The sequence below is a fragment of the Mirounga angustirostris genome, unplaced genomic scaffold (genome assembly GCF_029215605.1).
Source record: "Mirounga angustirostris isolate CCGP_5_RB_7025 unplaced genomic scaffold, mMirAng1.0.hap1 SCAF_2, whole genome shotgun sequence".
NCBI classification, from domain to species: domain Eukaryota; kingdom Metazoa; phylum Chordata; class Mammalia; order Carnivora; family Phocidae; genus Mirounga; species Mirounga angustirostris.
In genome coordinates, this window is record NW_026991710.1 from 156,206,281 (window position 1) to 156,233,389 (window position 27,109).

At 39.3% G+C, this 27,109-nt stretch overlaps 1 long non-coding RNA gene across 1 annotated transcript; it reads left to right on the top strand.

Moving 5' to 3' along the window:
• The first annotated feature begins 5,168 nt into the window (after positions 1 to 5,168).
• Positions 5,169 to 23,625, top strand: LOC135363055 (uncharacterized). The gene is made up of 3 exons (XR_010408779.1): positions 5,169 to 5,374; positions 6,318 to 6,467; positions 23,216 to 23,625. It is a non-coding gene; the product is annotated as an uncharacterized LOC135363055 (long non-coding RNA).
• Positions 23,626 to 27,109: the final 3,484 nt, after the last annotated feature.

The following is a 27,109-nucleotide window of genomic DNA, read 5'->3' on the forward strand; positions in this document are numbered from 1 at the left end:
AGACCTGTAGTGAATCCAGCCAAGAATAAAAGAAAAACAGGAGGGCCTGGGTGGCTCAGTCCGATTAAGTGTTCGGCTCTTGATCTCAGCTCAGGCCTTGATCTCAGGGTCATGAATTCAAGCCCTGTGTTGGGCTCCATGCTGGGCCTGGAGCCTACTTAAAAAACAAAACATAAATATGCAAAGTAGGAATACAAAAGGACATAGGACCACAGTTAGAGGAGCAAATTTCCATAAGATTATGCCTATATTTCTTACTTAATAAATTGTAAAAATCACAAACAGAATTCACTGGGAAAATGTAAATGACCAAAATTGAGCCAAGAAATAGACAACCTCAGGCGGCCAAACAGCATAGAAGACATAGAAAATGTTGTAAAATATTACATCTAAAAAATGTGGCAGGCCTAGCCATAAAGGCAAATACTTTTGTATATTCCAAGAAGAGATCAGTTGAGGATGTAATATAAACTCTTCCATAGGAAAAGATGGAATGCTTCCTGATTTATCGTATGAAACAACATAACCCTGGCAGAACAACCTGTTAAAATGTGGGAGGAAAAAAAAATACAAATTGATACGTGTGCAAATATCATACAAATACAGCTATAAATAGAGATTCAGGATGAAATATTAGTGCATCTCATCAAGCATTCAATATGGATAAGCAATCATGTGGGTAGATACACAAAAGACATTTGATTAAAATTAACATTCGCTCGTGATCCAAACTCTTAGTAAACAAAGACTAAGACATATAACCTCAACTTGGAAACTAGCAACATCACACTTAAGCGCTGTCATTTTTATGCTCATTCACCAGAAATCGGAAGTGAGGTGCTGTAACGCTGTAGTTAGAGCAGGATTGAGGACTGCTCTATCCAATGCCAGGAAATGCAAGACATGAATTCGAGACCAAATTGTTATTGTTTGCTGATTACATAACTGGCTCACAGAATCAACAATGAATATTTTCAAATAAATCAGAATTTTATCATATAATATATTTAACTCTTTTCCCTTGTTTTGCTGTACATGTAAGGGACTTCATAGGCCAAAAAAACCCAAAAAACAAAAAACCAACAACAATGAAAACCAAACACTGGGGCTCTTTCACCAAATTTACTACTACCTGGTAATGTGTGGTATTTCAGTTTCTGCAAAGTTCAGTCCCCTCCTTAAACTTAACCCATGTTTATTTTTTTTTATTTTTTGAAGATTTTATTTATTTATTTGTCAGAGAGAGACAGAGAGGGAGGGCACACAAGCAGGGGGAGTGGGAGAGGGAGAAGCAGACTCCTCGCTGAGCAGGGAGCCCGATGCGGGGCTCGATCCCAGGACCCTGGGATCATGACCTGAGCCAAAGGCAGACGCTTAACCGACTGAGCCACCCAGGCATCCCTAAATTTAACCCATCTTTAAACACAGAAGAGAATTTAGCTTCAAAATGATTTCACTTGTCACAGAGAAGTTTAAATAGGTCAGGCCGATTGCTATTATTTTGTGTGCAGTGTGTTCTCGTGGGTAGAATGGGCCTTTCAGTGGGTTGTGGGATGCCATTCTGAATTCTGCAAGGCTGGTGTGCTGGTGCTGGTGCTGCTCCCCTAAGAGGCATTAGGAGGACCCTCCGAGTCCACCTCCCAGCCCAGGGTGAGCTGACAGCCCTGCCCCTGTTGTTGATCTCTGCTAACACCACCCTTTGTGCTCAGACCACAGAACAGACTGCAAACAAGACTTTGGGGTGTGGTTGCACAAACACGTTTTGCGCTGAGCGTGTGTTTGCCTACAGTTAGCTCTGGGGGAGCCTCTTACCCTTAGGGACTGAGTTAACCCTTAGAGAATCTTTAAACCCTGTGATGCAAAGGCGCCCTGAGCCATGTTACCGTTCAAGCCTGATGCACAAAATAAGGTCCAACCTGTAGCTTCCAGGCTGGACTAGAGAATGATCTGAACTTAGTTGCAATGGCAACAGCATAGGAAATAAAATTCACAAAGGTATTTGTGAGAGCAACACAAATTGAATTGGAAAATATAATTATAGGGGTGCCTGGGTGACTCAGTGAGTTAAGCATCCCACTCTTGGTATGGGCTCAGATCATGATCTCCTGGGATTGAGCCCTGAGTCAGGCTCCCGCTCAGTGGGGAGTCTGCTTGAGATTCTTTCCCTCTGCCAGTCCCCCTCCCCCGCCCTCACTCTCTCTCTCTCCCTCTCTCTCCCTCTCTCTCTCAAATAAATAATCTTTAAAAACTTTTTAAAGATTTAAAAAGTAAAAAGAAAAAAGAACATACGATTATAATCACTGCTGAATTAACCATGAGCATATCCACCAAGCAACTGAGAGATGATTTCAGAACCACTGGTAGTTTTCTTGCCATGCTCAAAGTCTTTTCTTCAAACACTCCTAAATAAACACATCCTATGGTATCCTAGAAAAAGAGGCTTGGAACTTTCTTGGGATTAACAATGTCCACAGATGTAAAATATTTGTTTCAATGTCCATAGTAGAACAATACAATCAAGTTTCGGGAATGAATTAGAAAGAGGGCAAAACTTCAAAATAAAATTTTAAATTTCATGAAATCAGCCCATGGCAATTTGTGTCTGCATTTTAAAATAGAAATAATTTACTATGCTACTGAAAATAGCCTATGAAGCTATATGGGGATAACAAAAATTAAAAGATCAAGGGGGAAATGCTGCTATTCCTGGAAAAGAAAACTGAAAAGGAATGCTGTTTAAAAACAAAAAACAAAAAACAAAAAAAACCAGGGGCCATGTCATGCTCGATAGATATGGTACTAGCGCCACCCACTGTTGTAAGTATAAATTGCAGCTACGCAAATAGCCGGTTTGTTCTGAATTTTCAGAATTCTTTTAAAACCTGCCCTCTCATGGCAGAAACAGGTGTTTTGTGTTGCTTTCACTATTTCCACTTACCTAAATCGTATTAAGAATTACTGTGCTAAGAGCTTTACATAGACCTTCTCCTTTACTTGTCCTAACAACTCTTATCAGGCTGGTAGTATTTCTATCCCCATTGGATAGACGAACAGAACAGAGCTTGAGAGTCACTAAATAACTTAGCCAAGGTCCCATAGGTGGTGACTGACTGAGCCAGGGGTAGAACTTCCTGATCAGAAATCAACCTCAAGGCTATTATTCTGCCTTTGTCTGCTACATGGCTAGGTCTTGGGATCTCCCTTGTGGGAGATCTTCCAGAATATATGTTTCCATCACTTCAGTCTCAGCTTATTATCTTCAGAAGAACTCGCACAGAGGAATGAATTATTATAAAACACTGTTAAGGCAAAAAAAGAGGGTCTGCAGGCTATTTTGGGTGGTCCTTCCTATTTTAATAAAAAACAGGTATCAGGTTTCAGGCCTTTATATGCCTTTGTGCTAATTTGCGTGCCTGACAGTGATAACTTGTATTTGAATATTTTCAGATTACCGTAAGAGATAGGAAGATGGGTCAGATTTTCCCTGAAAGGCACCCCCTCTGAGACTAAGTGTTCCGCCACCATTGTATTTTGATCGGGGGGCAAGAATGGCTTATTAGTCCTTATTTTGTATAGAAGGCATGTTATCAAATCTTCACTGGCTGTTGTAAGAAGATGCTTAGTACTATGTTCCAATGAATCCCTGGGATTGTGCTAAATGTAATGGTATTTTGTGTCCAAGGTTTGCAAACACAAAACAGAGAGGAGATGAAGCAAATGGAAAAGTATAGAATAGATGGAGTCTAGGAAGGCAGAGGGGAAAAGTAGAGAGAGACATGGGCAGGATAGCAAATCCAGTTGGAGGAGAGAAGCAAAGTCAGGAAAGCGTACCCAGGATCCAGTTCCTAGCGAAAGCAAAAGTTGGAGATCCAGTGTCAGCACGCAGCCATGAGCCGCAGAAACACCTGGAGTGATGTGGAGTTGAGACCAGTTGGAAGCCCACGATTGGGAACTCCATGACAGCGTGTGTTGGTTCTTAGGAGGACATCATCTTTCAAATCAAGAGAGTCAACACCAGATACTATTAGAGTCCAATTAATTCAACTGTATAAATATTTATCCAGTGATTTTGGTATGAAAAGCACTGTGGTAGTTGTGCACTGTGAGTAGTCAAAAATCTGTCTCAACAGACCTCCTTTCCCTGTCCTCTCTGCAGATTTCCATTGGCAGCATTTAATGCCATCTAGCTGTAAAGACTGGAAAAGCTCAGTGGCTGAGTTCCAATCTGATTAAAGATGGTGCACCCAAAAGCTACAGTTTAGTTACCTAGTTGTAGCCTAGATTGGCATTTCCAAGTTCTGTAATGATTCCTGGGCCAGGCTCCTACTTCTGGCCTGGAGAACCCTACCTCTTACATGTGTGTGTATTAGTTGTAATTTTTTTTCTCTTTTTAAAAAGTTGTGATTAAAAAAACCCACATAACACTAAATTTATTATCTGAATCATTTTTAAGTGTACAGCATTATGTATATTTACGTTGTTGTGCAACAGATCTCTAGAACTTTCTCATCTTGCAAAACTGAAACTCTACATCCATTAAAACGAATTCGTCCTCCCTCCTCTCTCCAGCACTTGGTCACAGCCTTTCTATTTCCTGTTTCTCTGATTTTGATTACTTTAGATATTTCATATGAGTTGAATCACACAGTATTTTTCCTTTTGTGACTGGCTTAGAATAATGTTCTCGAGGTTCATCCATGTCTTAGCATGTGACAGAATTTTTTCCTTAAGACTGCGTAATATGTTATTGTATGTATATACCACATTTTCTTTATCCGTTCATCCATCGATCACACCTCTTGGCTGTTGTGAATGCTGCAATGAACATGTGTGTGGTGCTTATTTTTTAAAAACCCAGATTACCCCACCTAGAAGTCTAGCAATCTAGGGAGTGTTGATGGAAACGGAGGCAGAAAGATGCTCAGTAGCAGTTAAGTGTCTCAGGAAGCAGAGCATGTGGGCAGAATTCTTGGCTGCCATGCCTCACTGCCTGTACATTTCACTTAGAAGAAAGTGTAGCTTTTGGCATGACCCCCTTGGGTTTACAGAAAGACAAACTTGCAACAAAGGGCTGGAATTTTTCTTCAATGAGTCATGCAGGTCACATAGCTCAGATCTCTAGTGTCCTTATATGTCACACAGAGATTTTATGGGAGTCATCCTCTGCTTCCAACATGGAGACATGTGTGCTTTGTCAAATTCCACAAAGGGAGGCATGCTGGAGGGGAAGAAAGAACACAGATTCTGAACTCTGGACTCCGAGGACACTAATTTTAGTACATTGTTTTTAAACTTGGGAAAATCACTTAAATTCTTTAAATGTCAGCCTTCTCATTTATCAAATGAGGATGATAATGCAGACTACAAATTTTTGGTGAGGATTTAATGAGAGTAATTGTAAATTCTAAAAAAAAAGTGTTATATAAACACTGACTACATTAGTTTTAGTGAATATCAGTATAATAGCATTTGTAGCAAATTTCTGTTTCAACTTGTTGTCATTTATATGTCATTTCTTCTATAACTCAGAGGATAGCATACTTTCTTTATCACATGTCTTTCAGGGTTCTGAAAAGTAGGTTCTCTCCTCTCAAATTCAAATGGAAAAATAGTTGTCTTCCCTGGGGTTTATAGCTACTTTGAATACAGAAATAGTTACTCAAAATTTATCAACTTGTGAAAATGTTTGTGGAGAGTGCCAGAAATTGCTGGTTTTTCCTGGATGTCTATTCCCTCTACTCCTTTAATAACAGAACTCCTGTTTTGTTTTGTTGTTGTTTTTTTTTTACCTGGACACATAGCTGCCTTGAATAAAGATGAGCGTTTCTTAGCCTCTTTTGTGGCTAGCTGCGGTTAGGTATGGAGTTTCGGCCAATTGAAATTGTGTCTGTCTACATATTTTTTAAGCCAAAAAGAAAAAAAAAATGTTAATATAGGCAATTAGCCACTTTCAAAATAATTGGAAGAGTGGGTGGCAGGAGGCTGCCGTCTGAACCACTAAGTTCCAGAACATTCTGTCATTGCTGTAGTCTCTCTTGGAGCATGAAGTGGAAGCCAAGGGATCATCCTGGGTCCCTGATGAATCCAGAGTTACCAAATCAGGTCCTTGGATCACTCATTTCTAGGCATGTTTTACGTGCAAGAGAAAGTTCTTTCTTGTTCATGCCACTGTTGCCTTGGATTTTCTGTCTTTCAGAATGGGACCAAACTATAACTGATACAAGTTTGATCACAGTCATGATTATTACTCACATGGTATTTTCAGATATACTACTTAAAAAAAAAAATCCACACAACACATTGTTATCTGTGCCTAGGACATCCTCAAATGCAGAAAGCCTTCAAATGTGGATGTGGCAGATACTGTTGGCCTAACGAAGAAGCAGAAACCACTTGAATATTTACACAGAGAGGAGCCAGTGCAGGAGATTGGTGACCGAGAGATTGGAAGAGCCAAATGGAGGATGGTGAGCTAATTTATGGATTATCGATAGCGGCTACCACTGCTGGGCCCAAGGGACAGACGGAAATGGTACAGATTGTATCATTGTTCTCATTTTTTCACTACACTCCCAAGTTTATACGTCCTGCCTCATGGATATGTGGCTTGCTTGGCTAAGAAAGTGTGAGCAGAAGTGATAGATGCTTCCAAACAGCTTGCATCACAAAGTCTTTCTGACAGCTGGGCAACTTGATAAATAGGCAGCACTGGGTTTGGAGTCAGGACATCTCCATTCAATTCCTGGCTCGGCCACTTACCACCTAATAGATCTTGGGCCAATCATTGGGCTTCACCTGAAGGCAATTTCTTCACTGGGGGAATGGGCTCCATGATGGATTTATACTGATCTGTCAGTGTCCTTTTATCCTGCTACCTTATATGTTGGCTCAATCATATAATAACAGTCCCTTAAAGGAGAAATTCTTGTCCCTAGGTTGAGTACTTTATTTTCCCTGTTCTTTGACTAAACATTGTCTTTGTCCTGGTACTTATTCACCAAGTGGGGTTGGTTTTTTTTTGTTTTTTTGTTTTTTTCCTGTTAAGAATGACTATTTCTTCCATGAACCAAAGCGCTGCAAAGTCAATTCATTCCAATTTTTAATAGAATGATTCCATTGGCTGGGAAAAAGAATGTCAGTTTCAGGAGTGCCTTGGCAGGTGCAGGAAAAACATCAACACTCCAGGGCCTCAGATACATGCAGATCCTTTCAAGTGGCGTTGAGTGTTGTGATAAAGAAATTTTCAAAAAGGAGCTGTAATGCAATCTTTTAGTCCCCCACCTCCCCCTAACTACACTTCCAAATTCCCAATTAGGCTTGTCACCTGCCCTGTCACCACCTTCTTTTCCTACTTTTCAGTGGAAGAAAGATTGTATTTCATTTGAGTTACACCAGCCAGATTTCCTGGACTGACGACCAAGGACATCTCTGGTGGTTTTAAATCCTGCACACAGTTGTGATCAAAGTGAAGGGGTAGGGGTGAAGAGTGCCTTTTTAGGTGATCACCAGTAAGTCTGAGAGTTGTGGTGCTTTCCAAATCACTGTATCAGTATCCATTAGTGATGTCCTTAGAAGTCATCCTGCTATGTACTTCTTAAGTGTAAAGTCCCAGCACTGGGGAAAAAAAGTCACCCCGAGGAATGGTAGAGAGGAGATGGGATAAAAGAAGGGAGGTCTCTTGCCTACCTGGCTGTAACAGTGCTATGCCTCTCTCTCCTAGGCACTGTCCTGGGATCTTTCACCAATCCTTCTAACTGATGGCCACACAATTTCTAAATAAAAGGCCATGAGTGAGCCTATCACGCCCTCATAGGGCCTAGATTCCTCAGAGACATCCTTAAGCACAGGCATCAGCTTGGTCCCTGGGCCAACCTCCTTGGGCAGCCACGGTGGGTGAGATGGCAGAAAGTTCTTCAAAGTCTTTCAAAACAGAACCATGTCTAATAATCCAGTGTTTGGGTTTCCATGACAATGGATCTTCCTGCAGTGTTTCCAGCCTGGTTAAAGCTTTTAAAACCAATACATGCAAAATCAAAACATGGCCTTCCCTGCCTTCACCAAGGAAAGAGGGTGGGATTTCATCCCATTTCCCACCCTCCCTCCAGCAACAGGCTTACATCTGTTTGTTTCTATTTCCTTAAAATTTTTTTAAAGTAGTATAAGTAATACACACGGAGTGTGTTAGTTTCCTGTTACTGTTGTACAAATGACCACAAACTGAGTGACTTAAGACAACACAAACTTATTTTCTTCCAGTTCTGCAGGTCAGAAGTGCAAAATGAATCTTAGGGGCTAAAAGGGTGTCAGCAAACTTGTATTCCTTTTGGAGACTGTAAGGGAGAATCCTTTTTGCTATGTTTTCCAGCTTCTAGAAGCCTCTTTGGCTCCTGGCCCCTTCCTCCTCAAGATCTGTCACTTAATCACATCTGCAAAATCCCTTTTGCCACGTACAGTACCATAATCCCAGGTTCCAAGGATGAGTAAATAGACATCCTTGGGGATCACTGTTCTGTCTACCACACTTATTAAAAAGATAATAAGTAGTATAGAGGACATAAAATAAAAAGTCAAATCATCCCCCAAATAATTTTTAATTGTATCTGTTGTAAGTTCTTCTGCTTGCTTGCTACCGAACTCTAAATAGCATGCTTATATATTTCTAGTTCTTGATTGGTAAGCTTTAAAAATATCTGTTGATATTTTTACCTGTTGATAAATACTGAATTTAACACACTCACCTCCCTTCTCTTGCTCCTAAACATTCCCTTACTCCTCTAATTAACTGACTTGACATTGACTTTTGACATTGTTTATTGATTCCCCATAAGTAGGATACAAGAGTTGCTGTATTTATATTTTTCCCCATGTTTCCTCCTCCTCTTCTATGCTTGGCTTGTCAGTGATATCATTAGTTTTTTATTGTCAAGGATTATTTTTCTGTAATTATAATTAAGTCTTCCATGTGCTTTGTCTATATGTCTATAGATTAATTCTCAAATTAAACATAGTGATTCCAATATGATGAATATGATGATTCTGAAGGTATTAATCACTGAAGAAAAAAACTGGGTGATTAGACCTTTAAAAAAGGAAATGCAATCCTACATCCCTAAAACTGTACCTCTTGGAGAAAAAAATTCCAAGCCTCAAGGTCAATGGAATTCCCCCCACCCCGCCCCCTGCCCAGCAACTACTCAAAATTGGTTCACATTTTAATTTGCCTCATATAGACCTGTGACTTTCTTGGACAGCTTTTGTTCTACTGGGGACTGTATTGTTTTTATTATTTTCGTGTTCACAGGAAAAAAGAGTGAAATTTTAGTTTCGTATTCAAAATATGTATTGAATGAACTCCATGTTTGTTTGTTTTTTCAAAGAGACTTCTAACTTCCTGATTTAATTTGAGCTACTTTTTTTTCAGGGCAAGCTGCATACAGTCATTCCAAGAATCTCTTCTTTGCGCTTTTGAATGCATTATACTATTTTTTAGATTATATGTGTTCTTGCTTGGAATCTTTTTTCATTTTGCTAAAATAACTCCTCAAATAATTTTTTCCAGAAATGATGCCATGGAGATTAGCTTTCTGGGTCCTTGCTTGTTTGAGTGTTGATAATCATTTCTTATGTTAAGAGTTTGGCCAGGGATAGAATACTCAGTGCCAAACTTTCTCTCAAAATCTTGAAGTTATCATTTCACTTTCTTGTAGCGTTCATTGTTGCTGATCAGTAATCTGACACCTGTAGGTTGCTTTTTCTTCATAGGAGCTTTTATTTTCTCTTCGGGAGATTTTGGAAATTCTCTTTCCTTTTTTCCGAAGTGCTTTAATTTTACTGGGGTGTGTCTAGGTTTAGATCTTTTCCCCCCATTCATCTTGCTTAATTCTTAGTGCTCCTTTTTTTAATTATTATTTTTGGGGTGAAGAGGGGCAGAGGAAAAGGGAGAGAGAGAATCTTAAGTGGGCTCCACGCTGAGGCAGGGCTCAATCTCATGACCCTGAGATCATGCTTAGTGCTCCTTTTAAACTGGAAGACCCACGTCTCTTCAGTTTTCCCCGACTCAGGGCATTTTCCTTCTTTTATTTCTTTGAATTATTTCCTCCATTCATTTTTTGTTCTCTATTCTGGAATACCTACCGTATGGGGGCTGGACCATCTGGATTCATCTTATAGGTCTCATATCTTTCTTAATACGTTTGCTTTAATTGCTGTAAGGTTTTTCTAATATTAGTTCTCAGGACACTAATTTGGATTTTATCTCTATTTTATTATTTAGCCTAACTATTAAATGTTTTATTTTGATATTTGTGCCTTTAATTTGTGAGAAATCTTTGTCCTTTTCTTGTGTGCCCTCTCCATTCTTGTTTCACAGGGACCTGTTCTTGTTTTATGGATGCAACAGCCTTTTGGATTTCCATCAGGATACTAATTAGATTTTAAATATTTCTCTTCTGTTTCCTAAGCAACCTATGCTCCTGAGTCACTACTCGCTCATGTGCTCCTTTTTATTTGTGCACAGCAAAGGAAACAGTGTGCCTAATAGGTTGAGAACAAAAGGGAGAGGAAGGGAAAAATCAGGTTGAGGGGCATCCAGTGGTCAGTTTACATATGACATGATAAGCACACTAGACCTATTCCATGTGTGATAGGAGGCACTGGAACTTTGAAGTCAGGAAGCAATATGATTTGGTATTAGTCTGTAAGCATCATTCTGACCACTGAGTGGAGAAAAGACTGTGAGGATTTGAGTTGACGAGCAATTAGGAGTCACGGTATCCATCCACATCTGAGAAGGAAGTGGGGCTTGCATGAGTTGGTATGTTGTCACAGTTCCCATTTCCTCAAGGGAAGAAGTTCCTGGAAAAGTAGGTCTGTGGAGAATAGTGGGGACAAGCGGCAGGAATTGGGGACACAGCTGTTGAGATCAGTCTGGTTGGACTGGTTGGCGGGGGTGGGGAGAGCAAGGAGGTCCTGGCCATGGGCTCTACTGTTTATTCTATTTGGTCCATTTTCCACCAATTCAATTTCTGAAAATTCAACTCTGGACTTGCTGATATGATAAGGAGAGGTTAGGTGGGAGGGAGTGGGCTGAAAAGGAAGGAGACAAAAGAAGACAATCTCATGCAGTGATCTGGGGGAAGAATACCATTCCAAGTCCCTTGGGTTTGCTGGATCAGACTTGACCGTGCATTCTAAGGGATGGCACAAAGTTGACAACTTTCTGAGTTCCTCAACATTGTTCTAGGTCAGAGAGGAGCTGTGTCGTAAAGTGGGAGGAGACAACTATAGCTAGTTTGAATACCAGCTCTATTATTTGTTATTCTGTAGCCTTGTGTTTAACTTCTCAAACTTCTCAGTTTTCTCATTGTAAAACTGAGCTCATAAGACCAACCTCACATAATTGATGTAAAATTTTAGATGAGATCGTGTAGGTAAAGTGTGCATATAGTGAATGCAAAATTTAGTGTTTTATTAAGATTTACTCATTTTTTCATTCATCCATACATTTATCACCACACAAGCCTGATGATAATGTTAATTATCTGGTGATAATTGCCAGCCATGATTTAAATGCTCTATATATTAACTCATTTAATTCTCATGACAACCCTAGGAGGGAGAAAGTGCTCTCTGTCAAACAGTATTGGCTAGGTAGCACTGTGGTAACAAGCAAACCTAAATTTCAGTGCTTTCTACAACAAAGGCTCATTTCTCACTCGCATTCCATGGTTGCTGTGGGTCAGCTGTAGCTCAGCAGCTCTTCCTCACTTTGGCATCAAGGTCAAGGTCAGCCCCTATTTTGGTCTCATCACAGAGGGGAAAGAGGTGGCTGAGCCAGGTAACAGTTCTGAAAACTTCTGCTCAGGCATGTTGCCCATCACTTCCTCTTTCATTCTGTTGGCCAGTTGGCATGGCCACGCCTGATTCGAAGTAGGCAAGGGTACTCACCTATGAGAAGAGTACAAAAAAGGAAACTGGAAGGGATCTTTGCTTTAGGTGATGAAACTGAGACACAGAGAGGGGAAGCAACTTGCCCAAGGTGACACAGCTTCTAAGAGGTAGGACTGAACTCCAGAGTCACATAAATGATAGAAACAAACATTACTTCTCTGTTCTAGGCCCTGGTCCCCCTTCAAAATCCTTTCACATTATTTCTGGAAGTTTTTAGGGAGTGTCTCATGTGTGTTCCCAAAGAGATCCTCTCAGCCCTGACCAGTTGGTGAGGTCTCTGCAACATACAAGTCACATAAAGGTACCTCCCAGGTATCATCTCTTTTTGATATTGAATCATTACTTACTTTAGACTCTCTTGTTACTGATTCACTGGTACCAAAGCTGCTGGGGCCCATCAGAACTATGAGGCTTGGAGTTCAGTGTGGCTTCTGGTGTCTATTCTGTGGGCACTGCTTTGGCCCCATGCCTCTGAGGTGTGTGCTTGGGCATGGCAGTTGACACCCCTGAAGTCATGCTATGTCATCCTTCTTTACCTTGGACCCAAAGTACCGTTGCCTTTAGCTCTCAGTATATCATAGTGATTTTTAAAAAAAGATTTATTGGCTTATTTTAGAGAAAGAGAGAGAGCTAACATGCATGCAGGGGGGTGTGGAGGAGGGGCAGAGGGAGAGAGAGAGAATCTCAAACAGACTCCCCACTGAGGGCAGAACCCGATGTGGGGCTTGATCTCATGATCCCAAGATCATGACCCGAACTGAAATCAAGAGCTGGACACTCAACCGAGCCACCCAGGCTCCCCTCATAATGTGTTTTGAATTATGTTTTTATTTTTTGGAAAGGTAAAATGTTCATGTTATAACAAATAACATATAATAACAATATAAGAAAACATACAATCTGGTTTCTATTCTTGCCTACATGTGCCCTACTCCCCCTTTCCAGGATAAACACTTATATTAGCTTCTGATATTATTATTATATTATATATAACTTAAATTCTTCTGGAAATTCTTCATAAAAACTAGCAATGTATTTTTATCTCCTTTTCTTACACAAAAGGCAACATACTGTGTATTATTCTGGACAATTACAAGTTAAATTGGATCCCTCCAAAACATATGTTAAAGTCCTAAGCTCCAGCACCTGTGAATATGGCCTTATTTGGAAGTAGAGTGTTTGTAGATGTAATCAAGTTAAGATGAGGTCGTTAGGGGGCGCCTGGGTGGCTCAGTTGGTTAGGCGACTGCCTTCAGCTCGGGTCATGATCCCGGAGTCCTGGGATCGAGTCCCACATCTGGCTCCCGGCTCGGCGGGGAGCCTGCTTCTCCCTCTGACCCTCTCCCCTCTCATACTGTTTCTCTCTCTCTCTCTCTCTCAAATAAAGAAATAAATAAAATCTTAAAAAAAAAAAAAAAGATGAGGTCGTTAGGGTGGACCTTAATCCAATATGATTGGTGTCCTTCTATGAAGAGGGAAATGTGGCCACAGACATAGAGGGAGAATTCTGTGTGATGACAGAGGCGGAGACTGGGGTAATGTACCTGCAAGCCAAGGAAGGCCAAGGATGGCCAGCCAAGAATGGAAGCTGAAAGAGGCAAGAAAGGACTTCTTTCGAGGCTTTAGAGAGAGCCTGGCCCTGCCAGCACCTTGATTTTGGACTTCCAGCCTTCAGAACTATAAGACAATACATTTCTGTTGTTCTAAGCCACCTAGTTTGTGGCACTTTGATAGCGTAGACCTAGTGAACTAGTGCCTGCACTCTGCTTTTTTTCACTTAATATAGCAGAGATTTTCTGAAGCAATATGGAAAAGCTTTTCCGTTGTGAAAAATGCCACACAATATTCTGTTATGGATTACCATAATTTATTTACCTTGCTCTATTGATGAGTACTTGAGTTATTTTTGGGTTTTTACCGTTACAAACAATCTTGCAATGAATACTTTTTTTTTTTTTTTTTTTTAAGAGAGAGTGAGCATGTGTGCGAGCGGGGGGTGGGGTGAAGGTGGGGGTGGGGAGGGGCAGAGGGAGAATAAATTCTCACATATATTTTGGTTAACATCTGGACTTCTATTTATCTGCTTGTGTTCTAATACTAAAATATTTTAAATTTTGTGTCTTAAAAACACGTAATATTTAGTAGGGCAATTCTTTACTCACTGCTTTGCTGTTGTTGTTTTTTTCCCTAAAAGTATTCTGGCTCTTGCTTTCTTATTTACATATATAAATTGTAGAATCAGTTTCTCCCCCATTTTCACTCACTACATTCCCTTTTTTTAAGTTTTAGACAGTTTCATTGTGCTCTTTCCCTCTGATGACTGAGCTATCATCACAAACCCAAACTTTTCATGCCTCCCTTTCATCCCTACATTGAGTATATCCTGACCACCTCTTGGACTATAAGGTGCCCTGCTTCTGCCGGGACTCTGCGCCCAACAATCTTGACTCCTACCACTGCCACAGTTCAGGCTGGATCAGGACCTTGATGAAGACATACTCATTCATGCTGCCAGTATCTGTTAGCACCTTCTTGAATATCCAGGAATAATATAAATCTAAGAAGAAATGAATAGCCCTATGAGAAGAAAATTATGAAATTTTTCTTTTTTTTTTAAGATTTATTTATTTGAGAGACAGAGAATGTGAGTTGGGGGAGGGGCAGAGGGAAAGGGAGAGAGAGAATCCTCAGACTCCCTACTGAGTGGGGAGCCCCACAGGGGGCTCAATCCCAGAACCCCAAGATCATGACCTGAGCCGAAACCAATAGTTGGATGCTTAACCGACTGAGCCACCCAGGGGCCCCATGAGCCACCCAGGCACTCTGAAAATTATGAAACTTTTCTGAAGGAAATATACAAATATACAAAAACATAAATAAAAAGACACATTCTTTTCCTGGAAGGGACCATTTAATGATATTTTTTCTCTAAATCAATTAATCATTTGATGCATTCCAATAATATACAAGTGTGATTCTTTCCCAACCTTAAGTGGTATTTTAAAGGTCCTCTGAGAGAATAATGGGAGAGAAAATTTTACAAAAATTTTGTAATGAAGAGTATTGAGTAAAACATCTTTTAAAGTTACAGTAATTAAAACAAAGTGGTAGTAGTGAAGACCAATGGAATAAAAGATAGGACCTAGAAAAGGGCCAATTATATGACAACTTGGTTTATGATGTAATGACACTTCAAATTGGGTGAGGAAGCACAATGTGTTTAAAAAATGGTAATATTGAGATACAACTCAGCCACTTCAACAAAACACCAGAAATAAAGCTTAGAATGTTGCTGCTCCATGTGTGGTCCACACACTATGTGTTTGTGGTCCATGAAGAGGTAGGTCCTGAAGCTGGGTGTGAGCATTTAGAAACTTTTATGGTGATTTGAACTTGCTGTGTCCTTCAAGTGCATGATCATCTTTTCGAAAAGAGTATATTGCATTATGGAGGTTGAGAATGCATGGTGTATGGTGAAGGTCATGGGCAGTAGGACTCTATTACAACATGTGATATTTAAATTTCAGTTTGAGAAAATGTAATGATTTAAATATTTTTTAAATTTTAGTAATTAATAATTATTAATACTATATTATTAATAAGTATTAATAATTGTTTTATTTCTTAACCAAGCCTTCTTAAATTCATTGTTGAACATTATTAGCTTAATGAAATACATTTTTATTATTTATTTTCTAGCTTTAAAACAACAGTAACTTCAGAAAAGGTATAAGACTAATACAAAGCACTCCTGTATTCACCCAGATTGCCCAGGGGTAAACATTCCATCACATCTGTCTTATCATTCTCTCTTTCTCTCTCTCAATGTAGAGACATGGCAGGTGATACTTTCTGAAATAGCCAGAGCAATATGTCACTGTTCCATACACTCTTCTAGAACCTTGCCACTCCTCATCAAGAAGAGCAGTCTATGTCCTCTGTTCTTGCCCTGCATGGGTGTGTGACTGCTGTAAACAATGGAGTACAGCATAAGTGAGGTTTGTGACTTCTCAGATTAGGTCATAAAAAGGATTCACCTTCGGCCTGGTTATCTCTCTTGAGATACCTTAGGACCCAACTGTCATTTTGCGAGAAAGCCCAGGACATATGGCTGGGCCACAAAGAGATTTTCCAGTCAACAGCATCAGCATCAGCTTGGCTGACAGCCAACATCAACCACCAGACAAGGGAGTGATGACTTAGCCCCTAGCCCTCAAATCTTCCAGCTGAGGTCACAGACATCATGGGGCAGAGACAAACCTCCTATGCTGTGTGCTGTCTGAATTCCTGACCCACAGAATCCATGAGCATAATAACTGGTTGTTCTATGCCACTAAGTTTTGGGATAATTACTCAGCTATAATAAGGAGAACAATACATCAATAATCTTTTTTTCTGAGTCATTAGGGAACAAATTACGGGTATGAAGCCATTACCTGTTAATGTTTCCTAAAAGCAAGGACAACCTTCTGCATAACCACAGAGCAGCCATCAAAGTCAGGAATTAACACTGAGACAAGAGTCACTTCTAACCCCCAGATCCCATTCGAATTTCACTGGCTGTCCCCAAAATGTCCCATACAGATTTAGGATCCAATCCACAATCACATGTTGCATTTGTTTGTTTTATTTAATCTGGAACTATTCCTCAGTCTTCATTTGGCTTTTCTGACCTTGACAATTTTGAAAAGTGTAGGCAACTTACTTTGTAGAATGTTCCTCAGTTTTGGTTTGTCTGATATTTCTTCATGATTACATTCAGATTGTATAATATTTTCAGGAATATCACAAAAGTGATTCTGTGTTCTTCTTAGTGTATTATATTAGGGGACACACATTTTTTAACATTTTTCATTTGGTTAAAATTGTGTCTGCCGTGTTTCTCTATTGTAAAGTTGATAAATATTTTGTACTTGGTATTTTGTGTAAATTTCCCATTCTTCAGCAAAATTTACCCCACTAGTTTTAGTGTCCATTGGTGATTCTTTGCTTTAATCAGTTACTACTATCGGGGCTGCTAAATGTTGATTTCCTAATTCCATTATTTCTTCTACATGTATTAATTGACTTTCTATTACAAATGAGTTTTCCTTTCTTATGGATGTACATATGACTTGTGATTCTTACTTTATCCAAAGCATTAATCTGTTACTTAATCATTATTTTATGCTCAGATTGTCCCAGGCTGGGTCATTGAGATATGTTTTCTTCATTCTTTGGGCACTTCCTTTCTCTCTGGCACAAAAAGATGTTCTAGACCATAGCAGCAAACTATAGCCCATTGGCCAACTCCAGATTACCTGCTGCTTTTGTAAATACAGTTTAAGTATTGTCTATAGCTAGCTTCACGCCCCTGCAGCTGAGTTGTACGGGAGGTGTATGTTTACCAAAGTTGTTGTACCATTTTATATTCTCACCAGCAATGTGCTAGAGTTCCGGTTGCTACACATCATTGCCAACACTTGGTATTGTTAATCTTTTTAATTTTTAACCATTCTAATGAGTATATACATGTATTTCATTGTGGTTTTAGTTTGCATTTCTCTGATGTCTGATTATGTTGAGCATATTCTCATGTATTTATCAGCCATTTGGATATCTTTTAAGATATCTTTAAGCCTTTTTTTGAAAAATAAGGTTATTCATGGGGTGCCTGGGTGGCTCAGTCAGTTAAGCGTCTGCCTTTGGCTCAGGTCATGATCCCAGGGTCCTGGGACTGAGTCCCCCATCAGGCTCCTTGCTCAGCAGGGAGCCTGCTTCTCCCTCTGCCTGCTGCTCCCCTTGCTTGTGCTCTCTCTCTGTCTGTCAAATAAATAAAATCTTTAAGAAAAAAAAAAAGAAAAATTAGGTATTCATCTTTTTATTACTGAGTTGTAGGAGTTCTTTTTTCATTGTACTTGACATTGAATGTTATATTAGTATTAGTTTCAGATGTACAACAGTGATTTGACAATTCTATACCTTATGCAATGCTCACTACAATAAGTGTAATTACCATCTACCACCATATAAAATTATTACAATATTATTGACTATTCCCCATGCTATACTTTTCATCCCCATGATTTATTTATTTTATAACTGGAAGTTTGCATCTTTTAAGAGTTTTTTATATATTCTGATACAAGTTTTTTGTCGGGTATGTATTGTAAATGTTTTCTCCCATTCTGCAGCTTGTTTTCCTATTGTCTTAATGATGTCTGTTGTAAAGAAAACCATTTTTTAATTTTTTATGGTCTATGTTTTTATGTCCTATCTAAGATTTTCACCTCTGTCCCTCTTCTACAAATATTGTAATTTTTGGTTTTTTATTTAGGTTTATGATACACTTCTAATTTTTGTAATGGTGTGAAGTGGGATTAATGGTCAGTTTTTAAAAATACAGATATCCAGTAGTTCCAGTAGCATTTATAGAAAAGACTTCCCTTTTACCCATTGAATTGCCTTGACATGTTTGGGGAAAATGAATTTACCAAATATTAGTGGATCTATAGCTGGAGTCACTATACTGTTTCAGTGATCTTTATGTAGATTCTTTTACCAAAACCCTAATTTTTGAATTTTTGTTTTAATTATTATTCCTCTATAGTAAACCGTAAAATCAGATAGTTTTATCCAACTTTATTCTTTTTATTTTTATTTTTTTTTTAAATTTATTTATTTATTTGAGAGAGTGAGAATGAGAGAGAGAGAGAGTACATGAGAGGGGGGAGGGTCAGAGGGAGAAGCAGGCTCCCCACTGAGCAGGGAGCCCGATGCAGGACTGGATCCCGGGACTCCAGGATCATGACCTGAGCCGAAGGCAGTCGCCTAACCAACTGAGCCACGCAGGCGCCCGATCCAACTTTATTCTTTTTAAAAATGGCTTTTGCTCTTCTAGGTCTGTAGGAATTTTCATTATACATTTTAGAATTCACCTGTCAATAGTAACCAAATTACCTGCAGGAATAGAAATCAGGATTGCACTGACTCCATAAATCCATCTGGGGAAAATTAAGAATACTGAGTTTTCCAATCCATGAACATACCAGATTGCTCCCTTTAGGTCTTCTTTAATATCACAGAGCAATATTCCATTTTTTCCAATGAAGAAGTCTTGCATGTCTTTTGTTAACTTTAATGTGCCAAATTTTTATAATTTTTCTATGTTGCTATTACTATAGTTTTTGAAATATAATTTTATTATTATGGAATCTAACAATAAAATATTTGAGGGTTGTCTTTGTTTTGTATTCATTTCATGTTTCCTAGAGATTTAATTTTATAAAATTTTTCAAAAGAATCAGTCTATGAGAGATTGTCCTTTACCACAGATAGTAAGAAAAGGACTTGTCTAGAGATAAAAACCTGAGATTTGGTCAGTGCTTTCAGTTTTCATCATCTTCCAAGCATTTCTGGAAAGGGGGAATAAAGAGCCAGGGCAGTGCATGCCCAACTGTTTTGGAAAAACTGCTCTGGAAGTGCACATATCAATCCTGCTCATAGCCCATGACCATACCTTGCTGGGAAATGTAGCGTTAGCTGGCTTACATGAGTCCGGTTATAGTTATTTCTATGGAAGAAGGGGAACATGGATACGGATATAGTGGGGAACAACTGGCATTCTGTCACCATGGATGTTTCTGGATACCTAAATATTAATGCACTCCTGTCTTTCAATGTCACTAACATACTCACACCTCCTCAGATGAGACATCTCAAAAGGCTCTTCTGGGTGAATGGCTTGGATCTCAAGCTGATATGCATTCTCCTCCATCAAGTTTGACTGTGGCTTCTCATGACCTGATGACCTACTGTGGAGCAGAGTACATTGTACCACTTACTAGTCCCAGGGAAGGACGCTAAATATGTGGAGGATCATTGCCATGTCAACCACCAGGAATAGAAGGTCCAAACACTTCTGCCCATTGCATCTTGGTATCAAAGTGGCCAAGGAAGACAGCACTAAATGAAACAATGCTTTACTTACCTAGAAGGGGGACAGAGCAAGATTAGGTTCAGTGGTGTACCACAGGGTCTCTCCCAGCAGTGACACAGGGCAGCTGGCCTCTGCTGACCCCTCTTACGCCACAGTTGAAGGAACTCTGTTCCCTTCTCAAGGAGGACAGATATAACAATGGGCTTGGCCAGGTGCCATTTGACACACATGCTTTAAGCCGAGACAAGAGAGTACTTATTGAGTCTAAAACAAGAAAAGATATTCTCACACAGGGCGATAAGCCTGCACAGACCGTGCGGGCTCTTTATCTCTTGGTAGGAAGTATTCCAGGCCCAAGGCCGGTTCCTATGCAACAGAAAGGGGGCGGGTGGAAAGACTGCATGCATGAGGCTGCCTTCCCCAACACTCATAAAACAAAGAACACAGGTTTGTATCCTTCCTAAAGATGCACATTGAAATGGTCGGCTAGGTCAAGGACAACTGCAATAAAATCCTTATTTGGAAAAGAAAAGAAAGGAATTGTAGACACCAGCCAGCAATGCTCCATAGCACTGATTAATTCTCGCAGAACCAATTGTGAAGGCTCCTTGCCTTAGCAGTAGAGTGACTTTTAGGGCAGACTCTGGTTCTATTCTCTGGGCAGAACTCTTTTATCTATTGTTCTCTCTCTCCCCTTGTTCTATAATGAAGTGGACACCTAGAGAGTCTGGCCCACTTAAAGTCTGTGTCACATGTACAACTTGCTTCTTGCTGATGCAGGACATACTGGGCTCCTCCTCCAGATCCATTCCATCTGGGTCAAAGCCCAGGGTCCTGGATGGATACAGAGACTTTTCCATGGTGTGTTGGAGGATTTATCATCCGGCTAGGAAATAGCATCCGCCATTCCTCTCCCATCTCAATGGCTAGAACTTTTCTTTTTTTTTTTTTTTTTAAGATTTTATTTATTTGTTTGAGAGAGAGAGAATGAGAGACAGAGAGCATGAGAGGGAAGAGGGTCAGAGGGAGAAGCAGACACCCTGCCGAGCAGGGAGCCCAATGTGGGACTCGATCCCGGGACTCCAGGATCATGACCTGAGCTGAAGGCAGTCGCTTAACCAACTGAGCCACCCAGGCGCCCCTGGCTAGAACTTTTCATGTGGATATAACTGGCTGCAAGAGAACAGGAAATGCAGACTTGAGCTGAGTAGCTCTGCCCTCACCTAAAACTTAGGAGTCCTGTTATTAAAGATGTAGATGAAGGATACTTGTGAGCAGTTAGTCAATCTTGGCCATACTCAGGCATGATATCTCATTTCTACACCACACTGGTCCAGTCATGGAACTCAGTTTTCGGGACTCACAAACAAACATAAACACATGCACACTCACACAAAGCTTTTGTTGGTGATAATAGACTACTTACTCAGTTTGGGAAAGATAGATACTATTTATGTCACAAAGGATGGAAATTATCCTACCACACCTTCTTGTTCTTTAAGGACCCTCATCCCTTTCACTATGTTTCTCAGCCTCTATTTTCCCTTTACTTTGCCTGCTCTGTATTTCGGACTTACAATTCAGTCCTATTGCTGAGAGCTTTGGCTTCCTTTCTGTGTCCTTGACAATTCTAAAGCCCTAACAGTCTCACTTTCCACCCAAGTGATATTATTAAGGGATTTTGCTAAAGGAAGACGGTTTTCCTTTAAAAGGAATTCAAGGGCCAAGTGTTAAAATTATTATTTTCTTTTATCCTGCTCATAGTTTGTGTATGGTAGAGAAGGGACCAGAATGAAAAAAAAAATATGCTGGGTGATAGACATTGGGGAGGGTATGTGTTATGGTGAGCGTTGTGAATTGTTAAGACTGTTGAATCACGGACCTGTACCTCTGAAACAAATAATACATTATATGTTAAAAAAAAAAAAAAAAGAAGAAGAAGAAGATAACAAGAAGGAAAGAATGAAGGGGGGAATATTGGAGGGGGAGACGAACTGTGAGAGACTATGGACTCTGAGAAACAAACTGAGGGTTCTAGAGGGGAGGAGGGTGGGGGGATGGGTTAGCCCAATGATAGGTATTAAGGATGGCATGTATTGCATGGAGCACTGGGTGTTATACGCAAACAATGAATCATGGAACACTACATCAAAAACTAATGATGTAATGTATGGTGATTAACATAACATAATAAATATATATATATACATAATATGTACAATACATATATTTGCATAGTGAGATTATGGAAATATTATTTTTTCTGTTATTTTACAAATGTATTATTATAGAAATAGATTTCCTTTGTAATCTGAAACATGAATTATGTTAAATAGATTATATTAAGGAATCAATAATTTTCTCCTGAAAATTGGTAAACCTGTGACATGAATTATATTCAGCCCAGCTTCATATCTGCATTTCTATAGGTAAGAAAAGAGAAAAGATCACATAATAATAGCTAACATTCATTGAATGCTTACTATGTTGTAGCTAATTTACTACATACTATGTATGAATTAACTAAGTGAATACTTATTACAACCCTAACAAGTAAGTACTATTTTTATTATTTTCATTTTATCGATAAGGAAACACTGAGAGGTCAAGTTTCTTGTGCAAACTCACACAGCTAATAATAATAATCAAAACACTTGCAGTGCTTATTAAATGTGTTGTTTTATGAGCTATATGCATATTAATACTATTTAATTCTCTCCTGTGAATGCTATGTGACAGACATCATGCTGCCCATTCACAGATGAGTAAACTGAGGGCCAGAAAGTTTTAGTAACTTGCCCAAGTTTACACAGCTAGTAAGTGGCAAGGGATTTGAATCTGGACAGTCTGGGTCCAAGTCCATGCTCCGAAACTTTGCACTCTTAAACATTAATATTCACTATGCAAGCTTGTATTGTAAAACTAACGAGTTTACTCTCTCAAACAAAGGGGTCCTTGCAGAGATTGCCTTTCAAATACCAACGTCAGGGACGTAAAGCCTGGTGAAGAGTCTGACTGCTGGGTCATTGTGTGTGTTAGTGAGGTCTGTGCAAATTGAGTTCCACTATGGAATCTAGTTGGGTGCATCCATTCACAGCAGGGCGGGAAGACTCCTAGGAGGGCAAGGTTTGAATTACAGCAACCTGAAGATGAAGTGAGACCCTTGCCTGGAAAGTAAACATCAGAATGCTTATTCAAAAAGCAAAGCCTGGATTTGTTAGGCTCTCTTGAGAGATGCCATCATTATTAAAGGCCTTATACCAGCTGGCTTCCCGTGCACAGGAAAGCCTAATGATGCTGACAGGTCACATAAGCTTGCACTAATGGGCTCGTGTTTTATTTATTCAGGTGCTGATTTGACATTTCCCAGCCCCGATGAATCTATGGATTTGGAAATAACTGGGTCCTCTCTATATATACCGTGATGTTATCTCCCCAAATGAAGGAAATGGGAAACAGGAAAGGCCTCGATTCCCTGCAGATAGCTCTCATGGTCTACAATGAGAATTCAAATACTACAAAAAGCATTAGGCAAAATTTAAAACACAAATCACTGGTGTTTAACATGATATATTGCAAAGAAATTTCTGGCACTCAAAATCTCTCTTTAAGCAACACTTCCACACAGCGCCAACTAAATAATGTAACAGCATCTGGACGCCTTCTAAATCGAGTATGAAATTATGTATTTCTCCCGTGACACAGATGAGACCAAAAGGCAACATTTCCTAAAATAAAAAATGAAGAGTAAATTAAGTAGTGGCCAAGGAAGACTCTTGTGCTTTCTTCCTTTTATTTTTAAAAATAACTTTTATTATTGAAGTAAAACATACATCTAGAAGAGTGAACAAATCATGGATGTTTATTTTGGCACATTTTTACACACACCCATGAAACTACCACTTGGACCCAGAAGAGAGTGCCACCATGTTCTCAGAATCTACATGACCTCTTTAAACCCTGCCTTCAAAATTAATCACTGTCCTGACTTATTTTTTTCTAATTTTCATTTTAAAATATAGCACAGATACATAAACCACATTATATGTATATATATGTGTGTGTGTGTGTGTGTGTATATATATATATATATATATATATATATAAAATAAAAATAATTATAAAGCAAACACTTGTAACTACCATACAGGTCAAGGGATAAAAGTTGACCAGCCATCCAGTACCCTACCACATGCTTCGTCCCTCTGGCAGGAAGACGGAGACTTATCCAAGTAATATAAAAACCATGTCCTTGCTTCACTTTATAGTTTTCCCACCCCATTGTGTATCTTTAAACAAAAAAAAGTTTAGTTCTGTTTTTTTAAAAAATATGTTACTGAGCCTGACTGGCTCAGTCGGTAGAGCACGTGACTCTTGATTTTGGGATTGTAAATTCAAGCCCCACATTAGGTGTAGAGATTACTTAAAAGTAAAATCTTGGGACGCCTGGGTGGCTCAGATGGTTAAGCGTCTGCCTTCGGCTCAGGTCATGATCCCAGGGTCCTGGGATCGAGCCCCACGTCCGTTCCTGGCTCAGCGGGGAGCCTGCTTCTCCCTCTGCCTCTCCCCCTGCTCATGCTCTCTCTATCTCTCTGTATCTCAAATGACTAAATAAAATCTTAAAAAAAATAATAAAAGTAAAATCTTTTTTAAAAATGTTATTTAAGTCTCCTTTAATCTAAAGGTCCCCCTCTATCATCATCTTTTACTTGTTCATTGTGTTTGTTGAAAAAATTAGGTCTTTGTCCCAATAGTATTTCCCATCATCAGGCAATATGGCCAAAAATTTCAAACCTGATCATTTCAAAGATGATCAAGGTCATAGCTCTTTTAAATGTCAATTTATAGGCAATACAAAGGACAGAGTGAATTCTTACAATACTTATGTAGATGCACTCAGCAATACCCAGTATACCATCTATAGGAAAGTCAGGAGAAATGCTTGATTTATTTCTTTAAAAAAAAAAGGCTTAAAAAATAATAAGTTAATTCCCTATCATCCTTCAGAGGTAGTCAAATTCTTTTTTTTTTTTTTTTAAGATTTTATTTATTTATTTGACAGAGAGCACAAGTACGCAGAGAGGCAGGCAGAGGGAGAGGGAGAAGCAGGCTCCCCGCGGAGCAGGGAGCCTGATGCGGGCCTTGATCTCAGGACCGTGGGATCGTGACCTGAGCCGAAGGCAGCCGATTTCACCGACTGAGCCACCCAGGTGCCCCAGAGGTAGTCAAATTCTTAAAGCATTATTACAAACTCATATATTTAACTTATATTTATTTATTTATTTATTTATTTTTTAAGTAGGGTTTCATGCCCAGTGTGAAGCCTATGCAGGGCTTGAACTCACGACCCTGAGATCAAGACCTGAGCTGAGACCAAGAGTCAGACACTTAAATGACTAAGCCACCCAAGCCCCCCTTAACTTGCACTTTAGATTAAGTGAAAGTAATTACTTTAGAATTCCAGAAACCATGCCAGCATATTTAAGAATATAAAATATGGTTTTCATCACTTTTCCTAAATCAGTGTATTTTTTTTTTCAGAGAGATAAATTTTCTTATTCGTGGACCATTTAAAATATTTTACTCTTTTTATCCTTACTGATGTTCACCCTTTCCACCTTTGGTTGGTGGAAGCTTCTTCAAGTTGCTCTTGTGTCTTTTTGATAATAATCCAGTACTCTTTGATAGCTTACTTGCTATGACAAGATACACTAGGCTTATTTTGTATATTTCTTGCCCAAGTCCTGGAATTAATTTCTTCAAGAAGTTTTTATTTTTTTTAATAGAAAATGATATTTTAAGATCACATCTCAGGGTCTAAGTGTGCTCATTGCTACTGGGTAGATCACTGTTATAGGATAGGAGAAAAAAATAAAATGGAGGAGAAAATATTGCCAATTACATATATCGGATAAGGGATTAATACCCAAAATATAGAAGGGAACTCTACAATTAAAATATAACACAACAAAAACAAATAGCCAGATTAAAAGTGGACAAAGGACTTGAATAGACATTTCTCCAAAGAAGACATACAAATGGTCAGTAATCACATGAAAATATGCTCAATGTCATTAATCATTAGAAAAATGCAACTCAAAAGCACATTGAGATATCACCTCATACCCATCAGGATGGCCACTATTACAAGAATGGAAAACAAAAAATGTTGGTAAGGATGTGAAGAAATTAGAACACTTGTGCCCTGCTGATAAGAATATAAAGTGATGCTGCCACATGGAAAACAGTATGGAAATTCCTCAGAAAATTAAAAATAGAATTACCGTAACATTCAGTAGTCCAACTTCTGACTATATACTCAAAAGGATTTAAAACAGATTTTCAGCGGGCGCCTGGGTGGCTCAGTCATTAAGCGTCTGCCTTCGGCTCAGGTCATGATCCCAGGGTCCTGGGATCGAGTCCCACATCGGGCTCCCTGCTCTGCGGGAGGCCTGCTTCTCCCTCTCCCGCTCCCCCTGCTTGTGTTCCTGCTCTTGCTATGTCTCTCTCTGTCAAATAAATAAATAAAATCTTTAAAAAAAAACAAAAACAAAAACAGACTTTCAGCAAGATATTTGCACACTCATGTTCATTGCAGCATTATTCACAATAGTCAAGAGGTAGAAACAACCAAAATGTCCATCAATGGATGAATGGATAAAGAAGATGTGGTCCACACAATGGAATATTAGGTGGCTTTAAAAAAGATGAAAATCCTGTCATATGTTATAACACGGATGAACCTTGAGGACATTAAGCTAAGTGAAATGAGCCAGTTGCAAAAGGAAAAATACTGTGTGATTCCACTCATCTGAAGTTTCTAAAACAGTCAAAATCACAGAAACAGAAAGTATAGAGATAATTGCCAACGCCTGGGGAAGGGTGAAGTGCTTATTAGTGTTTAGCGGGTATAGAGTTTCAGTGTTGCAAGATGTAAAAGTTCCAGAGATCTGTTGCACAACATTGTAAATATACTTAACATTACTGAACTGTAGACTTAAAAATGGTTAAGAGGGGGATGGGGGGTGCGGAGCAAGATGGCGGAGGAGTAGGAGACCTGGATTTCGTCTCCTCTCAGGAATTTAGCTGGATAGGGATCAAACCATTCTGAACACCTACAAACCCAACAGGAGATCGAAGAAAGGAATAGCAACAACTCTCTCATCAGAAAAGCGACCACTTTCTGGAAGGTAGGACGTGCGGAGAAGTGAATCCGCAGCGATATTCGGGAGGATAGACGGC